The sequence below is a fragment of the Dendrobates tinctorius genome, unplaced genomic scaffold, assembly GCF_039654945.1.
Source record: "Dendrobates tinctorius isolate UK_male_01 unplaced genomic scaffold, ASM3965494v1 ptg000211l, whole genome shotgun sequence".
In the NCBI taxonomy this organism is placed as follows: domain Eukaryota; kingdom Metazoa; phylum Chordata; class Amphibia; order Anura; family Dendrobatidae; genus Dendrobates; species Dendrobates tinctorius.
In genome coordinates this window covers 9,198,268-9,211,265 of record NW_027361878.1, presented here as the reverse complement: position 1 = coordinate 9,211,265, position 12,998 = coordinate 9,198,268, and positions in this window count along the sequence as shown.

Below are 12,998 nucleotides of genomic sequence, written 5' to 3'. Positions count from 1 at the left end.
AAGTGTACGCAGAGATTCAAAATCTCCATTATCCTCTCGTCACTTTGGTCACAGGCAGCTGTGCCATCGAGCGTGTCACATAGCGCTCAGATATCAGTGGGCCGCACACAATCCACAAGTGTCCACTGTCCACAAGTGTACGCAGAGATTCAAAATCTCCATTATCCTCTCGTCACTTTGGTCACAGGCAGCTGTGCCATCGAGCGTGTCACATAGCGCTCAGATATCAGTGGGCCGCACACAATCCACAAGTGTCCACTGTCCACAAGTGTGTGCAGAAATTCTAAAACTCCCCTCTCCTATAGACACCTTGTACCTTGTTTTACATTACTATATAGTTTGTTGGATTTTGTCTACATTTCTACCAAAAATGAGGAAGGCTGGTGGAAGAGGCCATGGAATTGGGCGGGGGTTGGCAGCTGGTAATGATGGTGTTGGTGGTGGATCTGATGGTAGTGGCAAGAGCAAAATAGGACCGAATGCAGGAGGTGCTGACCCTGCGTCATCGTCTGGCTACATAAGGCCTCGAACGCTTAGTTTTCTAGGAGTTGGCAAACCGCTTTTAAAGGCAGAGCATCAGGAAAAAGTTTTGTCTTACATTGCTGACTCAGCCTCCAGCTCTATCGCCTCCTCTTCTTCAGTTGTAAAAAGTAAAAGCACTGAGTCGTCATTGGAGGCTCATGTTCATGAACCACACCTTTCCTTGTGTCCTTCACCCCAACCAAGATTGAAGGATGACGCAGGCCATACTACTGATTACTCCATGGAGCTGTTTTCACATACCATGCCTGGATTATCAAGTGAAATGGTGAATTACCCAGGCCAAGATGAATCTGACATGGAGTGCACTGATGCACAGCCGCTGATGGATGATTCTGCTGGTACATTCACTCAGAGCACTACATTGTCCTCGCAGTGTACAGAGCCAGATTTTGACCCTGATGAGACTCAGGTGCCCCTTCCCGCACACTATACCACCATACACGGTGACACAGAGAAAGGTGCACATGACATAGAAGAGGAGGTGATGGATGACCCAGTTGTTGACCCAGATTGGCATCCATTGGGGGAAGAGGGTGCTGCTTCCAATAGCTCAGATGAGGAGCATCCACAGCAGACATCGACATCGCAACAGCTGTTATCTGGCAGGCCCGGAGCACTCCAAAGACAGGTTCCAAACATCAAAAGAGTTGCTGGACAGCTTGTCCAGAGGGTCAAAAGATCACAGCATGCTAGGCCGCAAAATGTCTGCCAAAGTAGGAAGAGTGCAGTGTGGCAGTTTTTTGAACAAAATCCTCATGATCAGGCCAAGGTTATCTGTAAGAAGTGCGCAAAGACCTTTAGCCGAGGGAAAAATCTGAAAAATTTGAATACCAGTTGCATGCTTAGACATTTAACCAGCATGCACTTGCAAGCGTGGACACAACACCAAACCTCAAGTGCCACATGTGCAACTGATCACAACGAAGGTAGTCAGCAACGCTACATTGTTTCCCCCACTGTAAGCCCACCGGTTAGCACAGCAGCAAATGTTGAGGTGTCGTTGCAAGGCCACAGCAGTCAGGGAATCCCACTGTTATATCAACGAAATACTGATTCTAGGCCATCAGAAAGAACACCAACTCCATCACCATCATCAACCCTCTCTCAGTCCGCCCTGTCCACCGCTACTTCCACCATATGCAGTTCTCAAGTCCAGCTCACCCTCCCAGACACTATGAGTAGGTCAAGAAAGTACTCAGTCTCTCATCCGCGTACACTGGGTTTGAACGCCCACATTGCCAAACTAATCTCGTTTGAGATGATGCCCTTTCGGTTGGTGGAAGCTTTCCGCGAACTCATGGCCTATGCAGTACCACGCTATGACCTACCCAGTCGCCACTTCTTCTCTCGCAAAGCCATCCCAGCCCTCCACCATCATGTGAAAGACCGCATTGTCCATGCACTCAAGCAGTCAGTGAGCGGAAAGGTGCACCTCACAACTGATGCATGGTCCAGTCGGCATGGCCAGGGCCGTTACGTGTCCATCACTGCGCAATGGGTTAATGTGGTGGATGCAGGGTCCACAGGGGACAGCGGTGGTGGGACAGTGCTGCCTAGCCCACGGTATAGGAAACAGTTGGCTGTAGGCATTCGACCCTCCTCCTCCTCCTCCTCCTCCAGAAGCGACAGCTCGTCCACAGAGCGCAGTCGTACGAGCACTCCATCTGCAGCTGCCACTGTTGCACACGATGTGTCCCCCTATCGAGCAGCTAGTGGAAAGCGTCAGCAGGCTGTGTTGCAGATGATGTGTTTGGGCGACAGACACACCGCCAAGGTGCTGGCCGAGTACTTGAAGCGACAAACTGAGTCATGGCTGGGCAGTGTACATCTTGAGGCAGGCAAGGTAGTTAGTGATAACGGCCGTAATTTTGTGGCAGCCATAGCCCTTTCAAAACTCAGCCACATACCTTGCTTGGCTCACACCTTGAACCTGGTGGTGCAGTGCTTCCTCAAAAATTATCCTGAGTTAACAGCCCTGCTCCAGATGGTGCGAAGACTGTGCGCACACATCCGCCGGTCGCCTGTACACTCCGTTCGTATGCAGAAGCTGCAGCGATTGCTCCACCTTCCCAACCACCGCCTCATTATCGACATTGCAACAAGGTGGAACTCCACCCTGCACATGGTGGAGCGGCTGTGCGAGCAGAGGCAGGCCATAATGCATTTGTGGGAGGATACACGGCCAGGCACTTTGAGAGCAGACATGGAGTTGACAGGCGTGCAGTGGTCGAAGCTGAAAGACCTTTGTAAAGTCCTTCAGTGTTTTGAGGAATGCACACAGCTGGTAAGCGCAGACGACGCCATCCTAAGCATGAGCATCCCACTTATGCGTCTGCTCATGCAAACTTTGACGCACCTTAAGGAGCAGGCGTCTGCAGCCAATGTTGATGAGGAGGAAGAGGAGGAGGGAATCCTTGATGACATTCAGCCATTGTCTGCTCAGGGACCTCTCCTGGACGAGGTGGAGGAAGAAGAGGAGGAGGAGGAGGATGATGGGGATGATTACTTAGGGGAGGAGGATGCATCTTGTGGGGCAAGTGAAAATGTTGGCGTGGCAAGGTCTGGTGCAGGGTTTGTGTGTGACTGGAGGGATGTGGATTTGCCAGAAAGTGCTCCTCCACCCAGCACTCGCAGTGCATCATTGACACCGGGAACATTGGCCCACATGTCAGATTATGCCTTGCGGATCCTAAAAAGGGACCCCCGCATTGCCAAAATGATGAACGATGACGACTACTGGTTGGCCAGCATCCTGGATCCACGCTATAAAGGCAAATTACAAAACATCATGCCACAGGAGAACCTTGACCTAATATTGGCTAATAAACAAGCAACTCTGGTAAATCGGTTGCTTGAGGCATTCCCAGCACACAGCAGCGGTGATGGTTCTCACACGAGCCGTACGGGCCGGGGGCAGCTTGGCAGAGGTGTTCGTGGTGCACACAGCAGAAGTGGCGTTGGAGACAGGGGTTTCATGACAATGTTGTGGACTGATTTTTCAAATACCGCTCACACAACTGGTAATACTGCATCGATGGAAAGTGACAGGAGACAGCAGTTGTCAACTATGGTTACAAACTACTTTTCCTCCCATATCGATGTTCTCCCACACAGGTCATTCCCCTTTGACTATTGGGCCGCTAAACTGGACACCTGGCCTGAATTGGCCCAATATGCCTTACAGGAGCTCGCTTGCCCAGCTGCAAGTGTGCTATCGGAAAGAGTCTTCAGTGCAGCTGGATCAATCCTGACAGAAAAAAGGACCCGTCTGTCAACCCAAAATGTTGATGATCTAACCTTCATTAAAATGAACCACGCATGGGTTTCCAAGGATTTTGTCCCACCTTCCCCTGATGACACATAGGGTGACAGAAAAATGGCTTGCTTTGGTCCACCTCTTCCTGGTACTTCACCTATTTCGCCTTTTGCATCAGCTGAATGTCCAACATCAACATATGCCACTTTCTAAAACTCCCTAACTGTGCTGCCTCCCCCCCCATGGCCGGGGTCACCACCTACCGCACGACACCGTGCGAGTGCCGTTGCCCCGGACAGGTGGGTAGGCCGTTGCCCTGGACAGGTGGGTAGGCCGACTCTTGGGCGCGGGCACTGGCACAGGGTCCCTCATAGTGCAATCAAGTGTCTCTGACGGTGGTGGTGCACACCCGCCGTCAGACACACCGCTGTACTATGAGGGGCCCAGTGCCAGTACCAACGCCCACGAGTGGGCCCCCCTTGCTTGGCCAGGGCCCCAGCATTTGCAATCTTTACCTCTCCCTGCTCCTCCGCTGTGTAATCTGGGCCGTCAAATCCATACTGTGCCTGACACTGTCTGAGCCTGCCTCCTGAGACATATATTTTGAATGTGTACGCTATCCATACATGTTATCCAGGGATACGGTACCCTTTCTAACCTTTGTGCAATGACGTGCAATCCATACTGGGCCTAACACCGTCTGAGCCTGCCTCATGCTGTATAGACATATATTTTGAATGTGTACGCTATCCATACATGTTATCCGGGGATACGGTACCCCTTCTAACCTTTGTGCAATGACGTGCAATCCATACTGGGCCTAACACCGTCTGAGCCTGCCTCATGCTGTATAGACATATATTTTGAATGTGTACGCTATCCATACATGTTATCCGGGGATACGGTACCCCTTCTAACCTTTGTGCAATGACGTGCAATCCATACTGGGCCTAACACCGTCTGAGCCTGCCTCATGCTGTATAGACATATATTTTGAATGTGTACGCTATCCATACATGTTATCCGGGGATACGGTACCCCTTCTAACCTTTGTGCAATGACGTGCAATCCATACTGGGCCTAACACCGTCTGAGCCTGCCTCATGCTGTATAGACATATATTTTGAATGTGTACGCTATCCATACATGTTATCCGGGGATACGGTACCCTTTCTAACCTTTGTGCAATGACGTGCAATCCATACTGGGCCTAACACCGTCTGAGCCTGCCTCATGCTGTATAGACATATATTTTGAATGTGTATGCTATCCATACATGTTATCCGGGGATACGGTACCCCTTCTAACCTTTGTGCAATGACGTGCAATCCATACTGGGCCTAACACCGTCTGAGCCTGCCTCATGCTGTATAGACATATATTTTGAATGTGTACGCTATCCATACATGTTATCCGGGGATACGGTACCCTTTCTAACCTTTGTGCAATGATGTGCAATCCATACTGGGCCTAACACCGTCTGAGCCTGCCTCATGCTGTATAGACATATATTTTGAATGTGTACGCTATCCATACATGTTATCCGGGGATACGGTACCCCTTCTAACCTTTGTGCAATGACGTGCAATCCATACTGGGCCTAACACCGTCTGAGCCTGCCTCATGCTGTATAGACATATATTTTGAATGTGTACGCTATCCATACATGTTATCCGGGGATACGGTACCCTTTCTAACCTTTGTGCAATGACGTGCAATCCATACTGGGCCTAACACCGTCTGAGCCTGCCTCATGCTGTATAGACATATATTTTGAATGTGTACGCTATCCATACATGTTATCCAGGGATACGGTACCCTTTCTAACCTTTGTGCAATCACGTGCAATCCATACTGGTCGTGAGAACGGCTGGCGAGCTGTTAAGCAAGCTACAGCACCTGTCCAGACAAGTACAGGGATTCCCTAGCGAGGAGACTTATTTGATTGTTTTCTATGTTGGGACAGCAATTTTTGGGGAGCACTATACTCTGGAGAATGATAGATGGGGCCCACCATACACTGGAACATTCCAAAGGTGGACATCAGACACTGGAGCAACATTTACAGGGCCCATTATACACTAGAGCATTAGAAATGGGGCCCATTATGTTTGGAGCATTATTTGGGCCCATAAGACAGTGGAGCTTCATCCATGGGGACCAACATATACTGTAGCATTATGTGGAGCTCATCATATACTGTTTCAAACATTATATGGGACCAATGATTTTGTATGGAGAAATAGATGGGCCTCGTCATGAGATGTAAAAAGTGAGGTATTTTTCATTGTACTATACCGCTATTTCTCTGCCGTATCGGAGCATGATGAGTTGTGGTATGTGTTAAAGGGGCGCTCTTTCGCCCAGGGCACATGAAAACCTGCAGCCAGCCCTCCCCCCCCACAAATTTAGCCAAATAACCCCCATTTTTCAGTGCGTAACTTGTATTATGAAGTTAATTAAGGTTGACAAGCTTAAGTAAGAAGAATTGATGCTTTTGGCATTCAAATGGGCACTGTAGGTGTGTTTCCTGTCCTCCTCTCACTGCCGACTTTTATTCCCCATTGACTTACATTGGGTTTCGTGTTTCGGGACGACCCCGACTTTTCCCTATAATCGGACGATCTTGCTCGACCCGACTTTTGGAAAAGTCGGGTTTCACGAAACGAAACGCGACCCTAAAAAACCAAAAGTCGCTCAACTCTACTTGTCATCATATAGCCCCAGTGATTTATATTGTATGCTGGGTTGCAGAGGGTCAAGAGAAAAAAAAACACGGGGATGCTGGTCTTCAACAACCTAATTGTAGGTTTTATAGGTTCCCTTTAAGGATAAATCAAGGTTCAGCACACCCTGGCTTGAAGAACTTTCTTGAAGACTGTTCAAGCCAATTTAGACAGAAAAGTGGGGCACAAACTTAGATTTGAAAAATAAGAGACAAATATAAAATGTTATTCACTTTTATAACAGCGTTGCATTATGTTTATTACAAAGTATCTTTCCTTCTGCATTGTAGAACAGATACTGAAAAGCACTGAGAACTTGGATAATTATTCACATTGAACGGAAGGTGGCACTATTGTTGCATTCTACGGTATGTGGTTCACATGCTTTTCCATTCTGATGATAGACGGTTTTTCTTTTAGTCAAACTTACTGTTAAAAACTGTACATAAAAATGGGTCAAGTTTATTTTTTTCTGATCTGTTGATGAACATTGTCCAGACATCACACATGCTTTTTTTGTTTTAAACAATAGACATTATTAGAAACATAATGCAACATTCTAGACATCCTGTTTTAAAAGGTAGCTCTGTTGCAAATCTAGCCTTGCTTAGGGGCACATTTTAACTAAATATGTTAAATAGTTGTCCTCATCTTTTTTTTTTTCAGGAGTGCACCACTGCCCTGCCCTGACACAGGTGCTCTCCTAAAGATTGACAGTCTGGGCTTGTGACATGCTTCAGTCGCTGGTCCAAACTGTGTTCTTCAATGCTGTTATATGAGGTAGAGGCAGCTTTGCCTTTGCATCATTGCATCGAAAGAGTGTAAGGACACTGAAGCTAGCTAGATTCAACTTGTAAGCATGTGTCCCTTGCCTAGGAAACCAACTACCCCTGATGGACTTGCAGAGGTGGTGGGTAACCTAACCTATGAATGGTAAACTATGGAATTAAAAATATATCTGTTTTTAAGAATGGAGAAGAACTTTAATAAAAGGAAAAATTGCAAGGCTGCTTGTTTTTATGAGTTTTTTTATTGATAATATGAAAACCCCTTTAAAAGTGTTGTCTCAGTACTGGTATTAACTGACAATGTAATTGGTGGAGGTTCGACCACTGTGAACTGAGTAGACCTCTGGGAGAAAGTGGCAGCACTGCTAGGTCAACATAGTCCCACTCTGTCCACTTTTCGATTTGCCTGATTTTTCTGCCAGATTTTTTCATTACTGTTGTAAAAGGAGACTAATTGAAATAGAACTTTGTTTCAGTATCACTGCCACTTCATTATAGTGACCTACAAGCAGAAACTTAAAGGGAACTTGTCACATTGTACACACAGTCTGATCTATGGACAGCACAGTATAGAAGAGAATCTGAGCACAATGATATATCGGTTTCTTGGGAAAGATTCAGTATAACTTGTATTTTATGGTGTTTGCGTGTATATGAGTCCAGTGGTCGGTCCTACTTGTGATTGACATCCATGTCTGCATGCACTGTTACACAGGGAAGACTGTCAATCACTAGTAGGACCACCCACTGGACTTCTAAGCATACAAAAACCAGGGTTTTCAATTAATAAAGTTCAAGTTTTACTGAACTCTCTCCCACAAAGAGTACATCAACCTGATCAGCTTCTCTTGCTTTTAACATCCTACCTGCAGATCAGATACCAGTTTCAACAGTTCCCTTTGAAGAAGACTTTTCACTTACCATAAAAAAATATATATATATATATATATATATATATATATATATATTAACTTGGGTAAATGCCATTTTTCTCCTGAATTTTTCTTTTGTTGTGTGTCCCTCAGTTCCTGAAATATGTCCACATATCCACCCACCCTGTATGTATATCTAGTATTGATAGCTAGGTGGGCCTGGCCTTCATCTCTCCTCTATGGGAGTCTCTTTCTGTACCACACCCAGTTGGTTAAAAAACTAGATTTACATATCAAGTAGAGGGGAACATATCTTAGAGATGTAGAGGCACATTTTGTGAAAGGAGCAAAAGCAATGCCAGATTCAGGAGAATAGAGGCATCTGGTAAAAAAAATTACACATTTGTTCCTCATTCATACATCACTATTTTTGTATCAGTGTTTGTATGCCAAAACCAGGAGTGTATCCAAAACACAGAGTAGGTGCCAATCTTTCAATTATAGTTTTTCTCTGAAAGTTCCACCCCTGGATTTGTCATACACACACTGATGCAAAAATACTGACTTTTCAAAGAGGCCCTATCAGTGGCGTAACTTGAAAATCATGGGGCCAAAAAGCGAAAGCTATAATGGGATCCCCAAATTATTGCAAGTGTTTAATAGCATTGGTCTTTTTATATAAGACAATGGGACTTTTGGGCCCTCGCATCTACTGTAGTTACGACCCTGGGCCCTATGGCAAGTGACAGTTCATCTTTAAAGGGGTTGTCTGGTCTAAAACTACAAGTCTGCAGTCAGTCTATCAACGACAGACTTGACAATCCACTTATTCCATATACCACACTGTGAGGATTCTCTGGAATGGAGAGCATGTGACTACAAGTATGCGATATGCATGCACCTGGCCACATTCAGACTATATGGTCTCTGTCAGTGCAAGTGAAATGAGCTAGGCTGGACACTCCTAGTCAGGTTGTGGCTGGGAGTATACATAATACATATCAAATGACGACACCGGAGAATCCTCACAACACACAATGCGCTCGATGTGAGGTTACACAAGTCTACAGTCATATATAGTGACTGCAGACTTGTAGTTTTGGACTGGAAAACCCAGCTAACTGGAGGTTCCAGAGCCCCAATGCAACTTCCCTATAATGTGCTCTTATTAGGACTACAGAGGGGTCTTTGGAGACCCTTAAGCACCAGGACACATGTGTACCTGTAGTTTGACCCCTCCAACTGGACTTCGGTGACATAACCAACTGATTCAACAAATTCGGTGTTTTGACACCCTTTTTAAGAAGTAATGATAAGTATTACATTTTCAGTACATGTTGCCGTTTTCCATTTCTTGCTGAGATCTAATTTCTCTCTGCGATAACAATATACTTATATGAAACTTTCTCAGGGCCGGGTGGATACATCACCATCGGTAATGTACAGTCTAACCTTCATCATTTATCGACAAGAAATATAAAGTATTAATAAACTTTGTAGCACTCTGTAAAAAATCTACATGTAAGTGATATGGGAGGTGACCCGTGTGGCCCTTACAACATGACTGTATGGGCCCACAAATTTATCACCCAAGCTTTGGGATGACTCAGATGTTCCTGTGTCTGACTACATACAGTTTAAAGGGGCATAAAACAATCCTTAGCTAAGTCTTAAACACAATTTTTTTAGAATGAACCAGATCAGTTTTAATTTGCAAAGTGGCCATAGACGTGTGGTTCCTCTTACAGCGTTCCGAAAGCTTCTGTAATCAGGATGGCGCCAATTGTTAAACTAGGACCAATCTTTCTCTACAAAGTTTTATTACATTTTCTTAATTACAGTAAAATAAAAAGTTAGAATTTAAGGGATCCTATCGTTAGATTCATGTTGTTTGCGCCATAAATCTGAACCTGACATGTTTCTCTTTGAAATGCTCCAACATAGTTTAAAAAGTATGCCAGATGCTATAGGGAGAGACCTGACCTCTTCGATGAAGTCCCGAATTGGCTTCTCCCTGACGCGCTCCAGGTGACTGACAGGTCTCTCCTATGTATGAACATGGGAGAATCTGTCAATAACCTGGAGTGGTGCATGGAGAAGACATGCCAGAAGAGTAATGGGACTAGTCAGGCTTATCCTTATAGTCCCTGGCCGGCTTTTCAAATTATGTTTTTTTCTGAAATTCTATAGAAAAAAAACATAAAGAAGAACATCCTCTTGTGAATAGGGAAAAAAGACCAAAATCTTACAATTTTAAAAGGGTTGTCTGGTCTTAGGCTGTGACTGTAGACTGGCGAATCCCCACATCGCGGAGGATTCTCTGGTTTCGGGAACGGTGAGTGCGTGACCGTAATTATGTGATTTGCATACATGCGATCAGGTGCCGACTAGATGGACGCGATGTTACTCAATGCAAGTGTATTGAGCAAGGTGAATAGAGACTAGTTGAAATGTGTCCGGAAGTATGCATGCACCCGGCACCGGAGAATCCTCACCGCTCGTGGTGTGCGTTATGTGAGGATTCACAAGTCTGCAGTCACATAGAGTAGCTTAAGACCAGACCACCCCTTCAAGGTGAAATAAGTCAGCAGGCAAGGTCTGTAGGGGATCTGCTTTTATACAATCCATTTTGACACCTTGGACAACCATAAAGGAGATAAAGAAGACACACGAGTTATAATTTGTTTCTGGCTCAAGACAACGCCAAAATATCAGAGGACAGATAAGAGATTCAGGCGGCTTGTCATGTGTTTATAGAGGCTTCCAGAGTCAGGGTTATAAGTTCCTCCATCCAATGTAAATTTTCCATTTTCCCCAAACCATCAGTTTCAAGCCTCTTGATATATAACCATTGTAATGCCTTGAAAGAATGTGGCACAAAGGGAATGTTTTATAACCTAACTATTTTTGCAAAACTCCTCGGGAGTGTTAGAAATTTTGATGCCTGCAACTTCATAAATACCCCTTAGGACAATTGTCCGAAAACTTCTAAGGTGGTTGCCAACTTTGTCAGATTATAAGGTACAGGAACTGCTTTTCTCTTCTACTTGCCAAATAACCCTGCAGAAGATTGTGTTCCTTTAAATAAGCTGTAAGCATACGATGTAATAAAAACGGAAATGTTTCAGACAGATTGTACCTTGTAAATCATTAGTGACCCAAGTGTTTCCCATCTGCTGCTTTATTTCGTTGACTAAAAATATGCTGGTGCTCGGGGTGTTAAAAGAAGAAATACTAACCTTTCTGTCTACCCTCTACTCAGCCTGATGTGTAACCTGCTGTGCCCTGAACGGACTTTAAACAGGGAAAATTGCCAACTAATATTAAAAGTCGCATTATAAATGTAGAGATTTATAGATCAACAGGGGATTTTATTTCCAGTTTGCAAGCACCTGATGCCACTAAACATTAACTATGTAGGGCAAAGGCAAGGTAGAGGCCAAAGGAGCCATGTCACCCTTTATGGTAGTTTTCTAAATTCAGGGTTTTTGAGGGAGTTTTTGAAGCCAAAGCCAAGAATGGATCATAAATTAAAGAAATCTATAAAGTAAAGACTAATATTTATTTTTTTTAAACTATAAAAAACCAAAACATAGAAACAAATATAGAGCAAAGCTTAGAAGATACCCCGTACCTATTGAAAAGGGGATATCTTGACCCCTGGGATCCTACCAGAGATCTTGAGGTCAGGGAAAAACTCTGAAAACAGAGACATTACCAAACAAAGTAGCCAGAATGGGGGACACTACTACAGGATGGGAGACATTATAAAGAAACGGGCCAGGATGGGGGATATTATTACAGGATTTTCACCATAATTACTGTTTGGAGACCAGACTGGGGAACATGCATTATTTGGTTTATGGCAACAAGTGGGACACAAAATTACTAGTGACAATTGGGGACATTACTACTGTATGGGGCCAATTAGGTGACATCATTACTGTATGGTTGCCAGAATAGGGGAAACTATTACTCCACAATGGGGGACATTAATAATATTCCCAACGGTGGCTTATACATTATTAATAATTTATGGAGCCACAATATGGGATGTTCCAACTGTATTGAGACATTAAAGGTGGGACGCTACTGTATGGGGGCAGATATGGTGTGCGTTTGTACTGCATCGTTGCCACTGGGGCAGTATTACTGTTGTATTTAAGCACAAAGACTGACATTACTACTGAATGGGGAAAAAAATAGTAGTTTTAGTATTTCTCAGGGCCTACAAAAGGGGACATAATTATTACTTCTGTATGCGGGCTACAGAGGGGGAAACAAAAAAAAACTAAAAAGGCGAGCTGGAGTACAATTTGGTGTGCATGCAGCATATAGGCACATGTTCACACTGGCCACTAAACAGATAAATAGCCAGCAGAAAAGAAATAGCAACAGTCCCTAAAAATGATATAGGGTACTTGGTTAACATAATTTTGATTTAAAAAATTACAGCATGTACTCGTGTATAAGCCGACCAGAGTATAAGCCGACACCCTAATTTTGCAACAAAAAACTGGGAAAACTTATTGACTCACGTATAAGCCTAGGGTGGAAAATGCAGAAGCTACTGGTAAATTTTAAAAATAAAAATAGATACCAATAAAAGTAAAATTAATTGAGACATCAGTAAGTTAAATGTTTTTGAATATCCATATTGAATCAGGAGCCCCATATAATGCTCCATACAGTTCATGATGGCCCCATAAGATGCTCCATACAAAATATACCCCATATAATGCTGCACAAAGGTTATTAATGGCCCCATTAGATGCTCCATAGAATATGCCCCATATGCTGCTCTATAAAGGTT